We start from the raw sequence: 25,200 nt of genomic DNA on the forward strand, positions 1-25,200 counted from the left end.
GAAAACCACGCTTGTCTCCCATGTGTGAGGAAGTTTGAGAGGGCCGGGGAAAAATAAGACGGAGTTGAAAAAAGCGAACTCCCAGCTTCTGCCTAATAACAGAGTATTTGTTTTCTCACTTGAAAATTCAGTTGAGGATTGTAGTTTCCCCCATCAAAACATATTTATTTTTTTCTGTGAAATCAACATATTGTCTACCTTTGAAGTGATACCCAATATTATGATGTATATTAATTCTACTGAGGTTTATACTATCAATTATTATCAATTGAAAATATATCAAGGATAGTCATTTGAATATGTGGACACGTTGCATCACCTTAGTACTGTGTTTTAGATTAGATTTTATTTTGAACATGTAAAAAAAAAAAATAAGTAAGAAAACAAAACAATAATACCCAGAAAACGACATAATTAAGTATTTCATGTCTGAAAAAGAGTAGGAAGAAGTGAATACTTCAAGTCCTAGCCCTTGCTTATATTTTGTCAGTGTTCACCATACACACACGATCAAATCGAACCAAACAAAAATGAAACATTCAAAACAAAACAAGAACAAATTCATCAGAATAAATCAAACAAAGCAACACAAATCAGTGAAGTTTAAAAAGTTAAAAAGTTAATCAAAAACAACCTATATGTCCTGTCTTCTGTCTTACTATGCTCCTGCTCCGATTATCCATCTCTTACCCATTTAATGTTGTTTTCAAAAATGTGTTTGAACATGTTAAATGTTTTCATTTCCTCGCTACAGTTGTCCCATAAATTAACTCTTGACTGTAATACAATGATATTAGGCATTAGTGTTTCTTTAAACGTACCATCAAATAAAATGTATAATAATAATAATAATAATAATAATAATAATAATAATTATTATTATTATTATTATTATTATTATTATTATTATTAATAATAATAATAATAATAATAATAAATTCCTCTCAGATCATGTTGACACATATTAATACATATTTCTTTTGCTCTGTACAACACTCCTATGTTCACATTAGAAAATAAGTGCAGCAGGGTAAAATTAAAATTAAATTGAAAACCGCAATAATAATAATAATAATATTATCAATAATAGATCAAAAACGCACAAAAAACTCCCTTGTGAATTCAAAATGCAAGGAAATATTTGGTGCTGATAATTTTACTTTATTTTTTATCCTGAAGACCACCAAAGGAGATATGTTGAAGCAGATGATGGGCCGATTCTTTCCTGTGCCTTCCACGAGCAAAATATTGAACAGGTTCACAGAACACCCCAATATGCAGCCTAAAGCAGTAGAAAATGTTGTCATCACGCAATCAATGGGAGGGCAAAATAATCACCCCATACAACCCAAAGCATCAACAAAGGAGTTTAAATTGAGGTGAGGTGGAAGATAGATGGAAAGAGGAAAATGGAACCATTATCTTTAACCAGTTTCCAGCAGCTGGAAAAACCTCTTTCATACGTGTGCTGAACTGGTACGGTACAAAAGTTGGTGCAAATCGAGATTTTATTTCCTGAAAAAAATTACACTAGTTCGACAAATGTTGGACACAATTGACCCCATAAAAGTCTGATCAAGGGGGCAAATACATTTTTTGTTCACACACAAACTCCAGTCGTTTACGCCTACCATCAGGTGTCCAGTCTTACCCCTTGACCTCACTAAGGACCTCTAACAAGGCCAAAGTGAAGCAGCCTAATTTCAGCTGGCAGGCAGACAAAAGTGAGGCAATGGGGGGTGTTGGCTAATGTGCGAAAATTCTTATGGGCTGCGCAGCTGTGTGGGTTCGAAGGCCAGTGAGGTGTTTTTATGTGGAACCGAGTGTCAACTCATTACAAACTCTGCTTCACCTCTCCGCACTGCCAATGACCTGTAAACAGTACGAGTCGTCCAGATTTGTCACGAAACAAAGGCCAAGGCTAAAAAAGTGCAGCTTAAATGTCAGGCAAACGCAGCAGGAACACCAAAGCGCTTTCTGTCCAATAAAATAAGATGAATCATGAAAAATGGGACATTGTCCGATTTCACAGATTAAGAGACTCACCATGTTATGTCTGTTTTTTTTTTTTTTCTTCCTTTGGCTGTTATGTTTGCTGCGTTCGCTCTGCGACGCTACACCGATAGCGTCACCGGGCTCAGCACCAATCACAGCCACTCGGTCACAGCAGAGGATTCTGATTGGACAAAAGTGACCGATGTATGACCCGCCTGCGGCCAGACGCTCGCATCATGGCGGACGGGGGTCATACAAAGGCCAGATCGTGATGCATCTTGGGTAAAATGTGTCCTCTTTTTCCAAGGAGGAGGGCAGTTGTGAAAGCAGAAATGTAGGACAGCTGGTAAACAGAGAAGCCATCATTCTGTTAAACTAGACACAGATTTAAATAAACTAATCAGACATTCACGCTTTAAGGATAGTTGTTGCCCTCATGCTAAACCAGTGAGCGTTGTGTTTAATAGCTGTATTGAGACAAGCCTAAATACACAGTGCTCACATATCGCTCATTAACAAAGATTTGCATCAAGCCTAATTTAGCAGAGTGCGCTATCAGGGTGTAGATGGTGTCCAACGAAGAACAATAAAGGCTTTCGATAGAGGCATAGTTAGCGCAGGCAATTGCCTCTCATTACATTCTAGATCGTTAGAGCCGTCATATTAAACACATGGAAAATGTGAAATAAAAGCTATGCTTCACACATCAAAGGCTGCCCATAAACTCAGCTTCTTTAATAAGATTAGAAGGTGCTAATTTGTGAGGCAGTATTATCTAGTACTATGTTGCAAGTATTAATAGCAGAGGAAAGAATGTCAGACTTTAAAGGAAATTGGTTGTAAGAGCATTTTAACAGCAGTGATGTCCTGTTTGTTCTGCTTTTCTCATCTACTCTTAATCCTTCTCCCCTTAATCCTACACTTAATATTTTTTGAGTATTGGTGTGGACAGTGACAGTGATTGTCAGCTATTGTTGTTTTTACAACAATCAGTGTAGTATAGTCGTCAAAATTAGTTCAGTAAATAAAATTCACATTTTAGTGACTTTAGAATGTTGACATCATGTGCTGTCAACTCCTTGCAACAACATTTTACATCCTTCAGATGGTTGCACTTGCACCAGATAGAGATTTACCACTGTGTGTGGTCCTACCTCTGGCTGTTCATGTTTACTTTCATGTCTTCATACTCAGCTGCAAACGTGTGAGTGTCTTTAGAGGAGATGGTTTTGCTGTGTTGACATATGAACACCATCCCTCTGTGACGGAAGGAGAAAAAAGGATTAAAAAAAAAAATCTAGACACGCTTGACAACAACAATACAAGCACACCTCCTACCACACATGCTCCAGTGGTCCTGTGTGATGTGATAAAAACCATCACATAGGCTGAAAGGCATGGCAGACAGTTGGAAGACATTCACAGACAGATCAGTCCCCTGGCACACAGTGTACCACTGAGTTGAAAAGAAGCAGCACCTGCACCCTATAAAAAAATCCATTCAACTTAATTCCATACACAATATGTGCATGTCATTGTGTTTCATATTTTACTTTGATTTGATTTTCTACAGTGTTCTAACCCTTGATGAATATATCATATTTATGGTATTGCCTTTGCAGTGGCTGCATGGCAATTAAAGGTGACATCCACCTTTAGGATCTCACACAATGTCTTTAATGCATCAACTGATCAAGTTAATGTTTAATTTAAATGAATTTAACTTTATTGGGGTATTACCCACTTATCTTCAACCTGCTACTTTATGTAGTGATTCAGTGCACAGGTCATGTACATTTGCGATTAGATATGGGTTATGTCCACACAAAAGTCTGTCTACAATTCATTATTGCTGTTACCTGTAAGACAACCACCAAATAACAACGTACACAAGTGCCAGAATTGCATTGCAACATTTGTTTGTGATGGAATGGGTTTTTCCTATTAGTATTACATGCCATACACACACATTCCTAACAGTTGACCCATGTGCATTATTTTCGTGCCACTGGCTGCTAAATTGCTCTGCTTACAGCACTTTGGAGGGTCACATCTCCTTGCTCAAGGACAGAACAATAGTAATGACAGGGTGAGTTTGAGAGGCAAACGAACATCTCATACACCTTCCTGTTTAGACATTCCAAATCGGTTTGAACTGCCGACCCTCTGGTCGAAAGCGCAGCTCTCTCACTGTTAACTTGCAGCTGTGTGTAGTTGAGGTAACGCGACCGTGGTTGCTGGCTGAGGTGACTTTTTCCTCAGGACACACACCCTCTCACTGGACTGGTGATTATTGCCAGACTTTATTGCCTCTGCCAGGGAACATTTTCTACATGCTCACACTAACAGTGCTCAAAGAGATGCAACCTTCACACACACACACACACACACACACACACACACACACACACACACACACACACACACACACACACACACACACACACAGTATATGCACACACACAAAACATGCATTCCTGCACACAAGAGCACACATGGTTCACCTTGAACACAAAGATACTGATGTTTATCTCAGAGGACTTTGAGAACAGTGGAGGGGAATTGAATCGATTTGATGACAGTGGAAAGGCGTGATTATGGTAATATGTCTTTATAACGGCATATAGAAAAGAGAAAAAAAACACAGCTAAACTCTAAAAGGGAAACTTATTGTGTGAATGCTGATTCAGCAGCATTCACAGCAGGGGCGATTCTAGGATCAGACCTTTAGGGGGGCTCAGCCCCTAATGAGAATGTGACACGGATACAGTGCCTTGCTTTGTGTTAACCCCCTGCTAAATCAGTAATTTCATTAGCCGATAATCTCTGAGCTAGCAACTGAACAACGTCAGCTAATGTATTTTGACACTATTAACACTATGATGGAACTAAACATGACACTTTATAAGTCACAGTGATAACGACCAATTTGACACAATGTTCTAACATTCAGCAATTTTAGTTGCTTACGTTTCAATTTGGGTTCTAATCTGCACCATGAAATAACCAACTTCTTCTTCTCTGTTGACAACCAACGTTAAACTTCACAACCACAGCTCTCCCTCTGACAGATTTAGAGAGAGCAAGACTCAGCCAAAGGCAGGAGTCTGGCACAACCTCCTCTGATTGGCCAAAACTACGTTTCTGTTAACCCTTTCCTTGACTGGGTTACAGGTGCATAGCATTGGCGACAGCGACACAGAAGATTAAACCTGTTTCAAACCCTTTGAACTTGTAATTGTTGTCCTCTGTCACTAAAAGACAAGTTCGCAAACTCTCACTTGAAGCACCAAAATTGATAAAATAAAATAAAAAAGGGGGGCTGAGAGGGCTTGAGCCTCCCTAAAAAGGGTCTAAAGTCACCCATGATTCACAGTATTATCTGATTCTACCGTACAATTTCCGGTTGCTTACTACTTCTGCATACTTTCAGCTACAAAAACCATTCAAATATTAAAATGTTCAGCTCTTTAAGGACATTTGTATTATACTTTATTTTACCATTCATACTTTTTGAAATATTAAGCTTTTTTTCTTTTTACATTGAAAGTCAATGGAGCAATCCTCTTCATGGTCTTCCAAACTTAAAACTATTCACCAAACCTTCAGCTATTAAAATAATGATTCAGTTTTTTAAAAATCTTTTACATTTGTTGTGTTATCATTGTAAAATGTAGTGCTTCTTTAGGATTTTTCTGCGTTTGTGTCTTGTATGACTTAGACTTTTTGTGTGGAGTTTGCATATTCTTCTAGACATTCTTTGACATATTATACTATGACCTTTTTTTTATCACTTTTTTTCAACATAAAATACTATGACCTTTTTCGACATATTATGCTATAACTTTTAAATCACTTTTTTCAACATACCATACTATGACTGCTCCAACAAGCATTAGCAAGTAGACGCTGCAGACTCTGACCCCTGGTTTGATTCCCAGTCCGGGCTGGGCCTTTTTGGTTGGAGTTTGCATGTTTTTCCAAACTATCTTTGACATACTATACTACAACTTGTTTTCAACATACTTTTCGACTTTTTATCACTTTATTTCTACATACTATACTACGATTTTTTTAATCACTTTATTCAACATACCATACTATCACTTTTTTATCACTTTTCAACATACTATACTATGCTTTATTCAACTTACTATACTATGACTTTCTTAGCACTTTTTTCAACATACTATACTGTGATTTTTTTTCCGTCATACTATACTATGACCTTTTTATCACTTTTTTCGACATACTACACTATAACTTTTTCAACTTACTACACTATGACTATTTTATCACTTCATTCGACATAGTATACTATGACCCTTTTGACATACTGTACTATGACTTTTCTCAATATTATACTATACTTTTATTTTTTAACGCCTTTTTGTTCAACATACTATACTATGACTTTCTTAGCAATTTTTTTGACATACTATAATATGAATTTCTTTCACTTTTTTCAATATAGTATACTATGACTTTGTTATCACTTTTTTCGACATGCTGTGACTTTTTTTCAACATAAAATACTATGACCTTTTTCGACATATTATGCTATAACTTTTAAATCACTTTTTTCAACATACCATACTATGACTGCTCCAACAAGCATTAGCAAGTAGACGCTGCAGACTCTGACCCCTGGTTTGATTCCCAGTCCGGGCTGGGCCTTTTTGGTTGGAGTTTGCATGTTTTTCCAAACTATCTTTGACATACTATACTACAACTTGTTTTCAACATACTTTTCGACTTTTTATCACTTTATTTCTACATACTATACTACGATTTTTTTAATCACTTTATTCAACATACCATACTATCACTTTTTTATCACTTTTCAACATACTATACTATGCTTTATTCAACTTACTATACTATGACTTTCTTAGCACTTTTTTCAACATACTATACTGTGATTTTTTTTCCGTCATACTATACTATGACCTTTTTATCACTTTTTTCGACATACTACACTATAACTTTTTCAACTTACTACACTATGACTATTTTATCACTTCATTCGACATAGTATACTATGACCCTTTTGACATACTGTACTATGACTTTTCTCAATATTATACTATACTTTTATTTTTTAACGCCTTTTTGTTCAACATACTATACTATGACTTTCTTAGCAATTTTTTTGACATACTATAATATGAATTTCTTTCACTTTTTTCAATATAGTATACTATGACTTTGTTATCACTTTTTTCGACATGCTGTGACTTTTTTTCAACATAAAATACTATGACCTTTTTCGACATATTATGCTATAACTTTTAAATCACTTTTTTCAACATACCATACTATGACTGCTCCAACAAGCATTAGCAAGTAGACGCTGCAGACTCTGACCCCTGGTTTGATTCCCAGTCCGGGCTGGGCCTTTTTGGTTGGAGTTTGCATGTTTTTCCAAACTATCTTTGACATACTATACTACAACTTGTTTTCAACATACTTTTCGACTTTTTATCACTTTATTTCTACATACTATACTACGATTTTTTTAATCACTTTATTCAACATACCATACTATCACTTTTTTATCACTTTTCAACATACTATACTATGCTTTATTCAACTTACTATACTATGACTTTCTTAGCACTTTTTTCAACATACTATACTGTGATTTTTTTTCCGTCATACTATACTATGACCTTTTTATCACTTTTTTCGACATACTACACTATAACTTTTTCAACTTACTACACTATGACTATTTTATCACTTCATTCGACATAGTATACTATGACCCTTTTGACATACTGTACTATGACTTTTCTCAATATTATACTATACTTTTATTTTTTAACGCCTTTTTGTTCAACATACTATACTATGACTTTCTTAGCAATTTTTTTGACATACTATAATATGAATTTCTTTCACTTTTTTCAATATAGTATACTATGACTTTGTTATCACTTTTTTCGACATGCTGTGACTTTGTTCAACATACAATACTATGAATTTGATGACTTTTTCAACATACTAAACTCTGATGTCTTTCCACATACTATACTAAAATAATAATGACAAGAATTTTTTCTGGGAGAAACTGACATGTAACTGTAGCAGACTAAAGCCACATAGCTCAATAAGAACAGGCTTTGAACCCGTGCGTGCTGAGGAGAAAGGATTAACAGCCCTTCACCTTAACCCTCCTATGTCTTTTTCTGGTTTTAAAGTAAAGGTCTGATACTATGACTTTTTCCAACATAATATACTAACTTTTGTTGACTTACTAAACAATGACTTTTATCCTAAATTCCGACATACTATACTATGACTTTTTAGGACCTTTTATGACCTACTATGACTTTTTAATGGCTTTTTTGACATACTATACTATAACTAGTATAGTATACTATAACTTTCATCAGTTTATTCAACATACTATACTATGACTTTTTCATGCCTTTTTTCAACGAACTAAACTATGACTTTTTCAACATACTATACTATGATTTGTTTTATGATTTTCCTCAAGATACTATACTATGACTTCTTCATTACTTTTTTCGACAAACTAAACTATCTGTCTTTCTGGGAGACACTGATAACACTGTTGCAAAGAGAGTTGTTTGAATGCAGCCAGTTATATTGTTGACAATGTTGCAGAATAAAGAAGCATGGTTCGACAAGGATGGGATTTGAAGCGACGTGTGCAGAGCACAATTAGCCGTCCATCGCCTTAACCACGCAGCCACCTCATCTGCCTAAATGTGTTTTCTAAAAGGAAAGGTCCGCTCCAGGTAACGCCTAGAGTGTTTACACAAGCCTAGTCAGTCTAGAAAATGCGGCATGGAGTAGATGAGGAAGATTCAATCTACATGGAGATACACTCATGTAGGAGAATTAGCTCAAATGGTACAGTGCTTGCTTAACATGCGAAAGGTAGCGGGATCACTGGAATTTAGATTCATCTGTGTTTTTTACTTGTGCGACCAATTAAACAGAGACCTCCCACTGTGTCTTAACACACTATGCTATGACTTTTTTTTAATAATTTTTTCGACATAGTATACTATGACTTTATTTCAACATGCTGTACTATGACTTTTCTCAAAATATTATACTTGGACTTTTTAATGGCTTTTTTCGACAGATTATACTATTACTTTTTATTAGATCTTTTGACATACTATACTAGGACATTTTATCACTTTTCGACATACTATATACAATGACTTTTTATCACTTTTTCGACATACAATACTATGCTTTTTTCAACTTACTATACTATGACTTTTTTATCACTTAATACGACATACTGACTTTCTTAGCAATTTTTTTGACCTACTATAATATTAGTTTTTCCCCTTTTTTTGACATAGTATGCTATTACTTTTTTCGACATACTGTACTATGACTTTTTCATGACTTTTCTCAATATACTATACTTTGACTTTTTAAAGTTTTTTTCGACTTACTATACTATGACTTTTAATCACTTTTTTCGACATACTATACTATGACTTTTTATCACTTTTTTCAACATACTATACTATGAATTGTTTATCAATTTTTTCTACATACTATGACTTTTTATCACTTTATTCAACATACTATACAAGGACTTTGTATCACTTTTTTCCACATACTATATACTATGAAGTTGTTATCACTTTTGTCAAACATACTGTGACTTTTTTTGACATACTAAACTATGACCTTTTTATCACTTTTTCGGCATACTATACTATGAATTTTTCATAAATGTTTTCGACTATACTATGACTTTTTTATCACTTTTTCCGACATACTATGCTATGACTTTTTTGACATACTATCTATGACTTTTTTCAACATACTATACTATACATTTTTATGACTTTTCTCTATATACTATACTTTGACTTTTTAACCGCTTTTTTCGACATATTGTACTGTGACTTTTTTATCACTTTACTCAACATACTATACTATGACTTTTAATTACTTTTTTTGACAGACTATACTAGTACTTTTTATCACTTTACTCAACATACTATACTATGACTTTTAATTACTTTTTTTGACAGACTATACTAGTACTTTTTATCACTTTACTCAACATACTATACTATGACTTTTAATTACTTTTTTCGACATACTATATTATGACTTTTTATCACTTTACTCAACATACATACTTATCACTTTACTCAACATACTATACCATGACTTTTAATCACTTTTTTCGACATACTATATTATGACATTTTTATCACTTTTTTTAACATACTATGTTATGACTTTTTATCACTTTACTCAACATATTATAACTTTTAATCCCTTTTTTCAACATACTATACTAGGACCTCATATCACTTTTTCGACATACTAAATACTATGAATTTGTCATCACTTTTTTTTTTACATACTATATCATAACTGATGACATTGTTGCTAAGAGACTTGTTTGAATATAGTCAGTTATATTGTTGACATGTACTTGTAGCAGAATAAAGTAGTCTGGTTCGACGAGGATGGGATTTGAACCCACGCGTGCAGGGCACAATGGATTAGCAGTCCATCGCCTTAACCACTCGGCCACCTCGTCTGCCGCCATTTGTTTTCAAAGTAAAGGTCCGATCCAGGTAACACCCCTAGTGTTTACATAGGCATAGTCAGTCTAGAAAAATGCGGCAATGGGTAGATGAGGAAGATACGATCTAGATGGAGCTACACGATCATTGTTCCTATAGGGGGACTTAGCTCAAATGGTAGAGTGCTCATTAGTATGCAATAGGTTGTGGGATCACTCTCCGCATTCTCAAGAGAAATTTTGATTGTTCTGCTTTTTACCTTTGCCACAATTAAACAGAAACCTCCAACTATGTCTTAACATACTATACTATGACTTTTTCGAAATAATATACAATGATTTTTTTGACATACTATTCTATGACTTTTTCGACATACTATACTATGACCTTTTTATCACTTTTTCAACATATGACTTTTTGACATAGTATAGTATGACTTATTTCGACATACTATGACTTTTTTCGACATAATATTATAGTACTATGACTTATTTTGACATACTATGACTTGTTATCACTTTACTTAACATACTATACCATGACTTTTAATCACTTTTTTCGACATACTATATTATGACTTTTTATCAAATTTTTTCGACATATTATGACTTTTTATCACTTTTTCCGAGGTACTATACTATGACATTTTTTTCGATATACTATGTTATGACTTTTAATCACTTTTTTCCAACATACTATACTATGACTTTTTCGAAATAATATACAATGATTTTTTGACATACTATTCTATGACTTTTTCGACATACTATACTATGACCTTTTTATCACTTTTTCAACATATGACTTTTTGACATAGTATACTATGACTTATTTCGACTTACTATGACTTTTTTCGACATAATATTATAGTACTATGACTTATTTTGACATACTATGACTTGTTATCACTTTACTTAACATACTATTCCATGACATTTAATCACTTTTTTCGACATACTATATTATGACTTTTTATCAAATTTTTTCGACATACTATATTATGACTTTTTATCACTTTTTTCGACGTACTATACTATGACATTTTTTTCGATATACTATGTTATGACTTTTAATCACTTTTTTTCAACATACTATACTATGACTTTTTCGAAATAATATACAATGATTTTTTGACATACTATTCTATGACTTTTTCGACATACTATACTATGACCTTTTTATCACCTTTTCAACATATGACTTTTTGTCATAGTATACTATGACTTATTTCGACTTACTATCACTTTTTTCGACATAATATTATAGTACTATGACTTATTTTGACATACTATGACTTGTTATCACTTTACTTAACATACTATACCATGACTTTTAATCACTTTTTTCCACATACTATAGTATACATAGTATACTATGACTTTTCGACATAGTATACTATGACTTATTTCGACTTACTATGACTTTTTTCAACATAGTATACTATGACTTATTTTAACATACTATGACGTTTTATCACTTTACTCAACATACTACAAAAAAGTGACTTTTAATCACTTTTTTCGACATACTATATTATGAATTTTTATCATTTTTTTCGACGTACTATACTATGACTTTTTATCACTTTTTTCGACGTACTATACTATGAAATTTTTTTTGATATACTATGTTATGACTTTTAATCACTTTTTTTCAACATACTATTCTAGGACCTCATATCATTTTTTCGACATATTAAATACCATGAATTTGTCATCACTTTTTTTTTTTTTTTTTTTACCTACTATACTAGGACTTTTATAACTTTTTGTAGGAGAAACTGATGACATTGTTGCAAAGAGACTTGTTTGAATATAGTCAGTTATATTGTTGACATGTACTTGTAGCAGAATAAAGTAGCCTGGTTCGACGAGGATGGGATTCGAACCCACGCGTGCAGAGCACAATGGATTAGCAGTCCATCGCCTTAACCACTCGGCCACCTCGTCTGCCGCCATATATTTTCAAAGTAAAGGTCCGATCCAGGTAACACCCCTAGTGTTTACATAGGCATAGTCAGTCTAGAAAAATGCGGCAATTGGTAGATGAGGAAGATACGATCTAGATGGAGCTACACGATCATTGTTCCTATAGGGGGACTTAGCTCAAATGGTAGAGTGCTCTTTAGTATGCAATAGGTTGTGGGATCACTCTCCGCATTCTCAAGAGAAATTTTGATTGTTCTGCTTTTTACTTGTGCCACAATTAAACAGAAACCTCCAACTATGTCTTAACATACTATACTATGACTTTTTCGAAATAATATACAATGATTTTTTTGACATACTATTCTATGACTTTTTCGACATACTATACTATGACCTTTTTATCACTTTTTCAACATATGACTTTTTGACATAGTATACTATGACTTATTTCGACTTACTATGACTTTTTTTCGACATAATATTATAGTACTATGACTTATTTTGACATACTATGACTTGTTATCACTTTACTTAACATACTATACCATGACTTTTAATCACTTTTTTTTCGACATACTATATTATGACTTTTTATCACTTTTTTCGACATACTATATTATGACTTTTTATCACTTTTTTCGAGGTACTATACTATGACATTTTTTTCGATATACTATGTTATGACTTTTAATCACTTTTTTTCAACATACTATACTATGACTTTTTCGAAATAATATACAATGATTTTTTGACATACTATTCTATGACTTTTTCGACATACTATACTATGACCTTTTTATCACCTTTTCAACATATGACTTTTTGTCATAGTACAGTATGACTTATTTCGACATACTATGACTTTTTTCGACATAATATTATAGTACTATGACTTATTTTGACATACTATGACTTGTTATCACTTTACTTAACATACTATACCATGACTTTTAATCACTTTTTCGACATACTATATTATGACTTTTTATCAAATTTTTCGACATATATTATGACTTTTTATCACTTTTCCGGTACTATACTATGACATTTTTTTTATACTATGTTATGACTTTTAATCACTTTTTCCAACATACTATACTATGACTTTTTCGAAAAATAATATACAATGATTTTTTGACATACTATTCTATGACTTTTTCGACATACTATACTATGACCTTTTTATCACTTTTTTCAACATATGACTTTTTGACATAGTATACTATGACTTATTTCGACTTACTATGACTTTTTCGACATAATATTATAGTACTATGACTTATTTTGACATACTATGACTTGTTATCACTTTACTTAACATACTATTCCATGACATTTAATCACTTTTTTCGACATACTATATTATGACTTTTTATCAAATTTTTTCGACATACTATATTATGACTTTTTATCACTTTTTTCGACGTACTATACTATGACATTTTTTTTTCGATATACTATGTTATGACTTTTAATCACTTTTCAACATACTATACTATGACTTTTTGAAATAATATACAATGATTTTTGACATACTATTCTATGACTTTTTCGACATACTATACTATGACCTTTTTATCACCTTTTCAACATATGACTTTTTGTCATAGTATACTATGACTTATTTCGACTAACTATCACTTTTTTCGACATAATATTATAGTACTATGACTTATTTTGACATACTATGACTTGTTATCACTTTACTTAACATACTATACCATGACTTTTAATCACTTTTTTACTATAGTATACATAGTATATTATGAATTTTGATTTTTTTTTTTCAACATTTACTTGACTTATTTTAACATACTATGACATTTTTATCACTTTTACTCAACATACTATGCCATGACTTGCAATCACTTTTTCGACATACTTTTATGAATTTTTATCAAAAACTATACTATGACATTTTTATCACTTTTTTTGACGTACTATACTATGAATTTTTTTTTTGATATACTATGTTATGACTTTTAATCACTTTTTTTTTTTCAACATACTATTCTAGGACCTCATATCATTTTTTTTCGACATATTAAATACCATGAATTTGTCATCACATTTTTTTTTTTTTTTACCTACTATACTAGGACTTTTATAACTTTTTGTAGGAGAAACTGATGACATTGTTGCAAAGAGACTTGTTTGAATATAGTCAGTTATATTGTTGACATCTACTTGTAGCAGAATAAAGTAGCCTGGTTCGACGAGGATGGGATTCGAACCCACGCGTGCAGAGCACAATGGATTAGCAGTCCATCGCCTTAACCACTCGGCCACCTCGTCTGCCGCCATATGTTTTCAAAGTAAAGGTCCGATCCAGGTAACACCCCTAGTGTTTACATAGGCATAGTCAGTCTAGAAAAAATGCGGCAATGGGTAGATGAGGAAGATACGATCTAGATGGAGCTACACGGTCATTGTTCCTATAGGGGGACTTAGCTCAAATGGTAGAGTGCTCTTTAGTATGCAATAGGTTGTGGGATCACTCTCCGCATTCTCAAGAGAAATTTTGATTGTTCTGCTTTTTACTTGTGCCACAATTAAACAGAAACCTCCAACTATGTCTTAACATACTATACTATGACTTTTTCGAAATAATATACAATGATTTTTTTTTGACATACTATTCTATGACTTTTTCGACATACTATACTATGACCTTTTTATCACTTTTTCAACATATGACTTTTTGACATAGTATACTATGACTTATTTCGACTTACTATGACTTTTTTCGACATAATATTATAGTACTATGACTTATTTTGACATACTATGACTTGTTATCACTTTACTTAACATACTATACCATGACTTTTAATCACTTTTTTCGACATACTATATTATGACTTTTTATCAAATTTTTTCGACATACTATATTATGACTTTTTATCACTTTTTCGAGGTACTATACTATGACATTTTTTTCGATATACTATGTTATGACTTTTAATCACTTTTTTTCAACATACTATACTATGACTTTTTCGAAATAATATACAATGATTTTTTGACATACTATTCTATGACTTTTTCGACATACTATACTATGACCTTTTTATCACCTTTTCAACATATGACTTTTTGTCATAGTATAGTATGACTTTTTCGACATACTATGACTTTTTTTCGACATAATATTATAGTACTATGACTTATTTTGACATACTATGACTTGTTATCACTTTACTTAACATACTATACCATGACTTTTAATCACTTTTTTCGACATACTATATTATGACTTTTTATCAAATGTTTTATTATGACTTTTTATCATCACTTTTTCGAGGTACTATACTATGACATTTTTTTTTCGATATACTATGTTATGACTTTTAATCACTTTTTTTTTCCAACATACTATACTATGACTTTTTCGAAATAATATACAATGATTTTTTGACATACTATTCTATGACTTTTTCGACATACTATACTATGACCTTTTTATCACTTTTTCAACATATGACTTTTTGACATAGTATACTATGACTTATTTCGACTTACTATGACTTTTTTCGACATAATATTATAGTACTATGACTTATTTTGACATACTATGACTTTTAATCACTTTTTTTAACATACTATTCCATGACATTTAATCACTTTTTTTTCGACATACTATATTATGACTTTTTATCACTTTTTTTTTTTTTTTTTTTCGACATACTATATTATGACTTTTTATCACTTTTTTCGACGTACTATACTATGATTTTTTTTTTCGATATACTATGTTATGACTTTTAATCTTTTTTTTCAACATACTATACTATGACTTTTCGAAATAATATACAATGATTTTTTGACATACTATTCTATGACTTTTTCGACATACTATACTATGACCTTTTTATCACCTTTTCAACATATGACTTTTTGTCATAGTATACTATGACTTATTTCGACTTACTATCACTTTTTTCGACATAATATTATAGTACTATGACTTATTTTGACATACTATGACTTGTTATCACTTTACTTAACATACTATACCATGACTTTTAATCACTTTTTCCACATACTATAGTATACATAGTATACTATGACTTTTCGACATAGTATACTATGACTTATTTCGACTTACTATGACTTTTTTCAACATAGTATACTATGACTTATTTTAACATACTATGACGTTTTATCACTTTACTCAACATACTATGCCATGACTTTTAATCACTTTTTTCAACATACTATATTATGAATTTTTATCATTTTTTTCGACGTACTATACTATGACATTTTTATCACTTTTTTTGACGTACTATACTATGACATTTTTTTTGATATACTATGTTATGACTTTTAATCACTTTTTTTCAACATACTATTCTAGGACCTCATATCATTTTTTTCGACATATTAAATACCATGAATTTGTCATCTTTTTTTTTTTTTTTTACCTACTATACTAGGACTTTTATAACTTTTTGTAGGAGAAACTGATGACATTGTTGCAAAGAGACTTGTTTGAATATAGTCAGTTATATTGTTGACATCTACTTGTAGCAGAATAAAGTAGCCTGGTTCGACGAGGATGGGATTCGAACCCCAGCGTGCAGAGCACAATGGATTAGCAGTCCATCGCCTTAACCACTCGGCCACCTCGTCTGCCGCCATATGTTTTCAAAGTAAAGGTCCGATCCAGGTAACACCCCTAGTGTTTACATAGGCATAGTCAGTCTAGAAAAATGCGGCAATGGGTAGATGAGGAAGATACGATCTAGATGGAGCTACGGTCATTGTTCCTATAGGGGACTTAGCTCAAATGGTAGAGTGCTCTTTAGTATGCAATAGGTTGTGGGATCACTCTCCGCATTCTCAAGAGAAATTTTGATTGTTCTGCTTTTTACTTGTGCCACAATTAAACAGAAACCTCCAACTATGTCTTAACATACTATACTATGACTTTTTTCGAAATAATATACAATGATTTTTTGACATACTATTCTATGACTTTTTCGACATACTATACTATGACCTTTTTATCACTTTTTCAACATATGACTTTTTGACATAGTATACTATGACTTATTTCGACTTACTATGACTTTTTTTTCGACATAATATTATAGTACTATGACTTATTTTGACATACTATGACTTGTTATCACTTTACTTAACATACTATACCATGACTTTTAATCACTTTTTCGACATACTATATTATGACTTTTTATCAAATTTTTTCGACATACTATATTATGACTTTTTATCACTTTTTTCGAGGTACTATACTATGACATTTTTTTTTCGATATACTATGTTATGACTTTTAATCACTTTTTTCAACATACTATACTATGACTTTTTTCGAAATAATATACAATGATTTTTTGACATACTATTCTATGACTTTTTTCGACATACTATACTATGACCTTTTTATCACCTTTTCAACATATGACTTTTTGTCATAGTACAGTATGACTTATTTCGACATACTATGACTTTTTTTTCGACATAATATTATAGTACTATGACTTATTTTGACATACTATGACTTGTTATTTAACATACTATACCATGACTTTTAATCACTTTTTATACATACTATATTATGACTTTTTATCAAATTTTTTCGACATATTATGACTTTTTATCACTTTTTCCGAGGTACTATACTATGACTTTTTTTTTTTCGATATACTATGTTATGACTTTTAATCACTTTTTTCCAACATACTATACTATGACTTTTTTGAAATTTACAATGATTTTTGACATACTATTCTATGACTTTTTTTCGACATATATACTATGACCTTTTTATCACTTTTTCAACATATGACTTTTTGACATAGTATACTATGACTTATTTCGACTTACTATGACTTTTTTCGACATAATATTATAGTACTATGACTTATTTTGACATACTATGACTTGTTATCACTTTACTTAACATACTATTCCATGACATTTAATCACTTTTTTTCGACATACTATATTATGACTTTTTTATCAAATTTTTTCGACATACTATATTATGACTTTTTATCACTTTTTTTACTATACTATGATTTTTTTTTTCGATATACTATGTTATGACTTTTAATCACTTTTTTCAACATACTATACTATGACTTTTTTTAGAAATAATATACAATGATTTTTTGACATACTATTCTATGACTTTTTCGACATACTATACTATGACCTTTTTATCACCTTTTCAACATATGACTTTTTTTGTCATAGTATACTATGACTTATTTCGACTTACTATCACTTTTTCGACATAATATTATAGTACTATGACTTATTTTGACATACTATGACTTGTTATCACACTTAACATACTATACCATGACTTTTAATCACTTTTTTTCCACATACTATACATAGTATACTTTCGACATAGTATACTATGACTTTTTCGACTTATATGACTTTTTCAACATAGTATACTATGACTTATTTTTAACATACTATGACGTTTTATCACTTTACTCAACATACTATGCCATGACTTTTAATCACTTTTTTCGACATACTATATTATGAATTTTTACATTTTTTTTTTTGATACTATACTATGACTTTTTATCACTTTTTTTAACATACTATGACATTTTTTTGATATACTATGTTATGACTTTTAATCACTTTTTTTCAACATACTATTCTAGGACCTCATATCATTTTTTTCGACATATTATACCATGAATTTATCATTTTTTTTTTTTTTTTTTTTTTACTAGGACTTTTATAACTTTTTTAGGTAGGAGAAACTGATGACATTGTTGCAAAGAGATGTTTATATAGTCAGTTTTATCACTTTCGGACGAGGATGGGATTTTTAGCAGTCCATCGCCTTTTTCGTCTGCCGCCATATGTTTTCAAAGTAAAGGTCGATCCAGGTAACACCCTAGTGTTTACATAGGCATAGTCAGTCTAGAAAAATGCGGCAATGGGTAGATATGACTAGATGGAGCTTTCATTTTTTATGCAATAGGTTGTGGGATCACTCTGACATTCTCAAGAGAAAATGCTTTTTACTTTTCACTTTTGTCTTAACATACTATACTATGACTTTTTGAAATAATATACAATGATTTTTTTGACATACTATTCTATGACTTTTTCGACATACTATACTATGACCTTTTTATCACCTTTTCAACATTTTTTTGACATAGTATACTATGACTTATTTGGACTTACTATGACTTTTTCGACATAATATTATAGTACTATGACTTATTTTGACATACTATGACTTGTTATCACTTTACTTAACATACTATACCATGACTTTTAATCACTTTTTCGACATACATGACTTTTTATAATTTTTTTTCGACATACTATATTATGACTTTTTATCATATACGTACTATACTATGACATTTTTTTCGATATACTATAGACTTTTAATCACTTTTTTTTCAACATACTATACTATGACTTTTTCGAAATAATATACAATGATTTTTGACATACTTATTCTATGACTTTTTTCAACTATATATGTATACATAGTATACTATGACTTATTTTTAACATACATAATATTATAGTACTATGACTTATTTTGACATACTATGACTTTTTATCACTTTACTCAACATACTATACCATGACTTTTAATCACTTTTTCCACATACTATAGTATACATAGTATACTATGACTTTTCGACATAGTATCTATGACATTTTTATGACTTTTTTTTTCAACATAGTATACTATGACTTATTTTAACATTTTATCACTTTTTTCAACATACTATGCCATGACTTTTAATCATTTATATTATGACTTTTTTATCATTTTTTTATACTATACTATGACATTTTATCATTTTTTTTGACTATACTATGACATTTTTTTTGATATACTATGTTATGACTTTTAATCACTTTTTTTCAACATACTATTCTAGGACCTCATATCATTTTTTCGACATATTAAATACCATGAATTTGTCATCACTTTTTTTTTTTTTTTTTTACCTACTATACTAGGACTTTTATAACTTTTTGTAGGAGAAACTGATGACATTGTTGCAAAGAGACTTGTTTGAATATAGTCAGTTATATTGTTGACATCTACTTGTAGCAGAATAAAGTAGCCTGGTTCGACGAGGATGGGATTCGAACCCACGCGTGCAGAGCACAATGGATTAGCAGTCCATCGCCTTAACCACTCGGCCACCTCGTCTGCCGCCATATGTTTTCAAAGTAAAGGTCCGATCCAGGTAACACCCCTAGTGTTTACATAGGCATAGTCAGTCTAGAAAAATGCGGCAATGGGTAGATGAGGAAGATACGATCTAGATGGAGCTACGATCATTGTTCCTATAGGGGACTTAGCTCAAATGGTAGAGTGCTCTTTAGTATGCAATAGGTTGTGGGATCACTCTCCGCATTCTCAAGAGAAATTTTGATTGTTCTGCTTTTTACTTGTGCCACAATTAAACAGAAACCTCCAACTATGTCTTAACATACTATACTATGACTTTTTCGAAATAATATACAATGATTTTTTGACATACTATTCTATGACTTTTTCGACATACTATACTATGACCTTTTTATCACTTTTTCAACATATGACTTTTTGACATAGTATACTATGACTTATTTCGACTTACTATGACTTTTTTCGACATAATATTATAGTACTATGACTTATTTTGACATACTATGACTTGTTATCACTTTACTTAACATACTATACCATGACTTTTAATCACTTTTTTCGACATACTATATTATGACTTTTTATCAAATTTTTTCGACATACTATATTATGACTTTTTATCACTTTTTTCGAGGTACTATACTATGACATTTTTTTCGATATACTATGTTATGACTTTTAATCACTTTTTTTCAACATACTATACTATGACTTTTTCGAAATAATATACAATGATTTTTTTGACATACTATTCTATGACTTTTTCGACATACTATACTATGACCTTTTTATCACTTTTTCAACATATGACTTTTTGTCATAGTATAGTATGACTTATTTCGACATACTATGACTTTTTTCGACATAATATTATAGTACTATGACTTATTTTGACATACTATGACTTGTTATCACTTTACTTAACATACTATACCATGACTTTTAATCACTTTTTTCGACATACTATATTATGACTTTTTATCAAATTTTTTTCGACATACTATATTATGACTTTTTATCACTTTTTCCGAGGTACTATACTATGACATTTTTTTCGATATACTATGTTATGACTTTTAATCACTTTTTTCCAACATACTATACTATGACTTTTTCGAAATAATATACAATGATTTTTTGACATACTATTCTATGACTTTTTCGACATACTATACTATGACCTTTTTATCACTTTTTCAACATATGACTTTTTGACATAGTATACTATGACTTATTTCGACTTACTATGACTTTTTCGACATAATATTATAGTACTATGACTTATTTTGACATACTATGACTTGTTATCACTTTACTTAACATACTATTCCATGACATTTAATCACTTTTTTCGACATACTATATTATGACTTTTTATCAAATTTTTTCGACATACTATATTATGACTTTTTATCACTTTTTTCGACGTACTATACTATGACATTTTTTTCGATATACTATGTTATGACTTTTAATCACTTTTTTTCAACATACTATACTATGACTTTTTCGAAATAATATACAATGATTTTTTGACATACTATTCTATGACTTTTTTCGACATACTATACTATGACCTTTTTATCACCTTTTCAACATATGACTTTTTGTCATAGTATACTATGACTTATTTCGACTTACTATCACTTTTTTCGACATAATATTATAGTACTATGACTTATTTTGACATACTATGACTTGTTATCACTTTACTTAACATACTATACCATGACTTTTAATCACTTTTTCCACATACTATAGTATACATAGTATACTATGACTTTTTTCGACATAGTATACTATGACTTATTTCGACTTACTATGACTTTTTTCAACATAGTATACTATGACTTATTTTAACATACTATGACGTTTTATCACTTTACTCAACATACTATGCCATGACTTTTAATCACTTTTTTCGACATACTATATTATGAATTTTTATCATTTTTTTCGACGTACTATACTATGACATTTTTATCACTTTTTTTGACGTACTATACTATGACATTTTTTTTGATATACTATGTTATGACTTTTAATCACTTTTTTTCAACATACTATTCTAGGACCTCATATCATTTTTTCGACATATTAAATACCATGAATTTGTCATTTTTTTTTTTTTTTTTTTTACCTACTATACTAGGACTTTTATAACTTTTTTGTAGGAGAAACTGATGACATTGTTGCAAAGAGACTTGTTTGAATATAGTCAGTTATATTGTTGACATCTACTTGTAGCAGAATAAAGTAGCCTGGTTCGACGAGGATGGGATTCGAACCCACGCGTGCAGAGCACAATGGATTAGCAGTCCATCGCCTTAACCACTCGGCCACCTCGTCTGCCGCCATATGTTTTCAAAGTAAAGGTCCGATCCAGGTAACACCCCTAGTGTTTACATAGGCATAGTCAGTCTAGAAAAATGCGGCAATGGGTAGATGAGGAAGATACGATCTAGATGGAGCTACACGGTCATTGTTCCTATAGGGGGACTTAGCTCAAATGGTAGAGTGCTCTTTAGTATGCAATAGGTTGTGGGATCACTCTCCGCATTCTCAAGAGAAATTTTGATTGTTCTGCTTTTTACTTGTGCCACAATTAAACAGAAACCTCCAACTATGTCTTAACATACTATACTATGACTTTTTCGAAATAATATACAATGATTTTTTTGACATACTATTCTATGACTTTTTCGACATACTATACTATGACCTTTTTATCACTTTTTCAACATATGACTTTTTGACATAGTATACTATGACTTATTTCGACTTACTATGACTTTTTTCGACATAATATTATAGTACTATGACTTATTTTGACATACTATGACTTGTTATCACTTTACTTAACATACTATACCATGACTTTTAATCACTTTTTTTCGACATACTATATTATGACTTTTTATCAAATTTTTTCGACATACTATATTATGACTTTTTATCACTTTTTTTCGAGGTACTATACTATGACATTTTTTTCGATATACTATGTTATGACTTTTAATCACTTTTTTTCAACATACTATACTATGACTTTTTCGAAATAATATACAATGATTTTTTGACATACTATTCTATGACTTTTTCGACATACTATACTATGACCTTTTTATCACCTTTTCAACATATGACTTTTTGTCATAGTACAGTATGACTTATTTCGACATACTATGACTTTTTTCGACATAATATTATAGTACTATGACTTATTTTGACATACTATGACTTGTTATCACTTTACTTAACATACTATACCATGACTTTTAATCACTTTTTTCGACATACTATATTATGACTTTTTATCAAATTTTTTCGACATACTATATTATGACTTTTTATCACTTTTTCCGAGGTACTATACTATGACATTTTTTTCGATATACTATGTTATGACTTTTAATCACTTTTTTCCAACATACTATACTATGACTTTTTCGAAATAATATACAATGATTTTTTGACATACTATTCTATGACTTTTTCGACATACTATACTATGACCTTTTTATCACTTTTTCAACATATGACTTTTTGACATAGTATACTATGACTTATTTCGACTTACTATGACTTTTTTCGACATAATATTATAGTACTATGACTTATTTTGACATACTATGACTTGTTATCACTTTACTTAACATACTATTCCATGACATTTAATCACTTTTTTCGACATACTATATTATGACTTTTTATCAAATTTTTTCGACATACTATATTATGACTTTTTATCACTTTTTTCGACGTACTATACTATGACATTTTTTTCGATATACTATGTTATGACTTTTAATCACTTTTTTTTTCAACATACTATACTATGACTTTTTTTCGAAATAATATACAATGATTTTTGACATACTATTCTATGACTTTTTTTTCGACATACTATACTATGACCTTTTTATTACCTTTTCAACATATGACTTTTTTGTCATAGTATACTATGACTTATTTCGACTTACTATCACTTTTTTCGACATAATATTATAGTACTATGACTTATTTTGACATACTATGACTTGTTATCACTTTACTTAACATACTATACCATGACTTTTAATCACTTTTTTCCACATACTATAGTATACATAGTATACTATGACTTTTCGACATAGTATACTATGACTTATTTCGACTTACTATGACTTTTTTCAACATAGTATACTATGACTTATTTTAACATACTATGACGTTTTATCACTTTACTCAACATACTATGCCATGACTTTTAATCACTTTTTTCGACATACTATATTATGAATTTTTATCATTTTTTTCGACGTACTATACTATGACATTTTTATCACTTTTTTTGACGTACTATACTATGACATTTTTTTTGATATACTATGTTATGACTTTTAATCACTTTTTTTCAACATACTATTCTAGGACCTCATATCATTTTTTCGACATATTAAATACCATGAATTTGTCATCACTTTTTTTTTTTTTTTACCTACTATACTAGGACTTTTATAACTTTTTGTAGGAGAAACTGATGACATTGTTGCAAAGAGACTTGTTTGAATATAGTCAG

The 25,200-nt window shown here is 30.7% G+C and overlaps 6 non-coding genes across 6 annotated transcripts; all 6 read right to left on the reverse strand.

The window, feature by feature from the left end:
• Positions 1–10,473: 10,473 nt before the first annotated feature.
• On the reverse strand, positions 10,474–10,555 carry trnas-gcu (transfer RNA serine (anticodon GCU)). The gene has a single exon. It is a non-coding gene; the product is annotated as a tRNA-Ser (tRNA).
• Positions 10,556–12,408: 1,853 nt separating this feature from the next.
• Positions 12,409–12,490, reverse strand: trnas-gcu (transfer RNA serine (anticodon GCU)). The gene has a single exon. It is a non-coding gene; the product is annotated as a tRNA-Ser (tRNA).
• A 2,192-nt stretch (positions 12,491–14,682) lies between these two features.
• On the reverse strand, positions 14,683–14,764 carry trnas-gcu (transfer RNA serine (anticodon GCU)). The gene has a single exon. It is a non-coding gene; the product is annotated as a tRNA-Ser (tRNA).
• Positions 14,765–17,022: 2,258 nt separating this feature from the next.
• On the reverse strand, positions 17,023–17,104 carry trnas-gcu (transfer RNA serine (anticodon GCU)). The gene has a single exon. It is a non-coding gene; the product is annotated as a tRNA-Ser (tRNA).
• A 3,471-nt stretch (positions 17,105–20,575) lies between these two features.
• trnas-gcu (transfer RNA serine (anticodon GCU)) lies at positions 20,576–20,657 on the reverse strand. The gene has a single exon. It is a non-coding gene; the product is annotated as a tRNA-Ser (tRNA).
• A 2,249-nt stretch (positions 20,658–22,906) lies between these two features.
• Positions 22,907–22,988, reverse strand: trnas-gcu (transfer RNA serine (anticodon GCU)). Its single transcript has one exon. It is a non-coding gene; the product is annotated as a tRNA-Ser (tRNA).
• Between the last annotated feature and the right edge of the window lie 2,212 nt (positions 22,989–25,200).

The sequence above is a fragment of the Perca flavescens genome, chromosome 9 (genome assembly GCF_004354835.1).
Source record: "Perca flavescens isolate YP-PL-M2 chromosome 9, PFLA_1.0, whole genome shotgun sequence".
NCBI classification, from domain to species: Eukaryota; Metazoa; Chordata; class Actinopteri; order Perciformes; family Percidae; genus Perca; species Perca flavescens.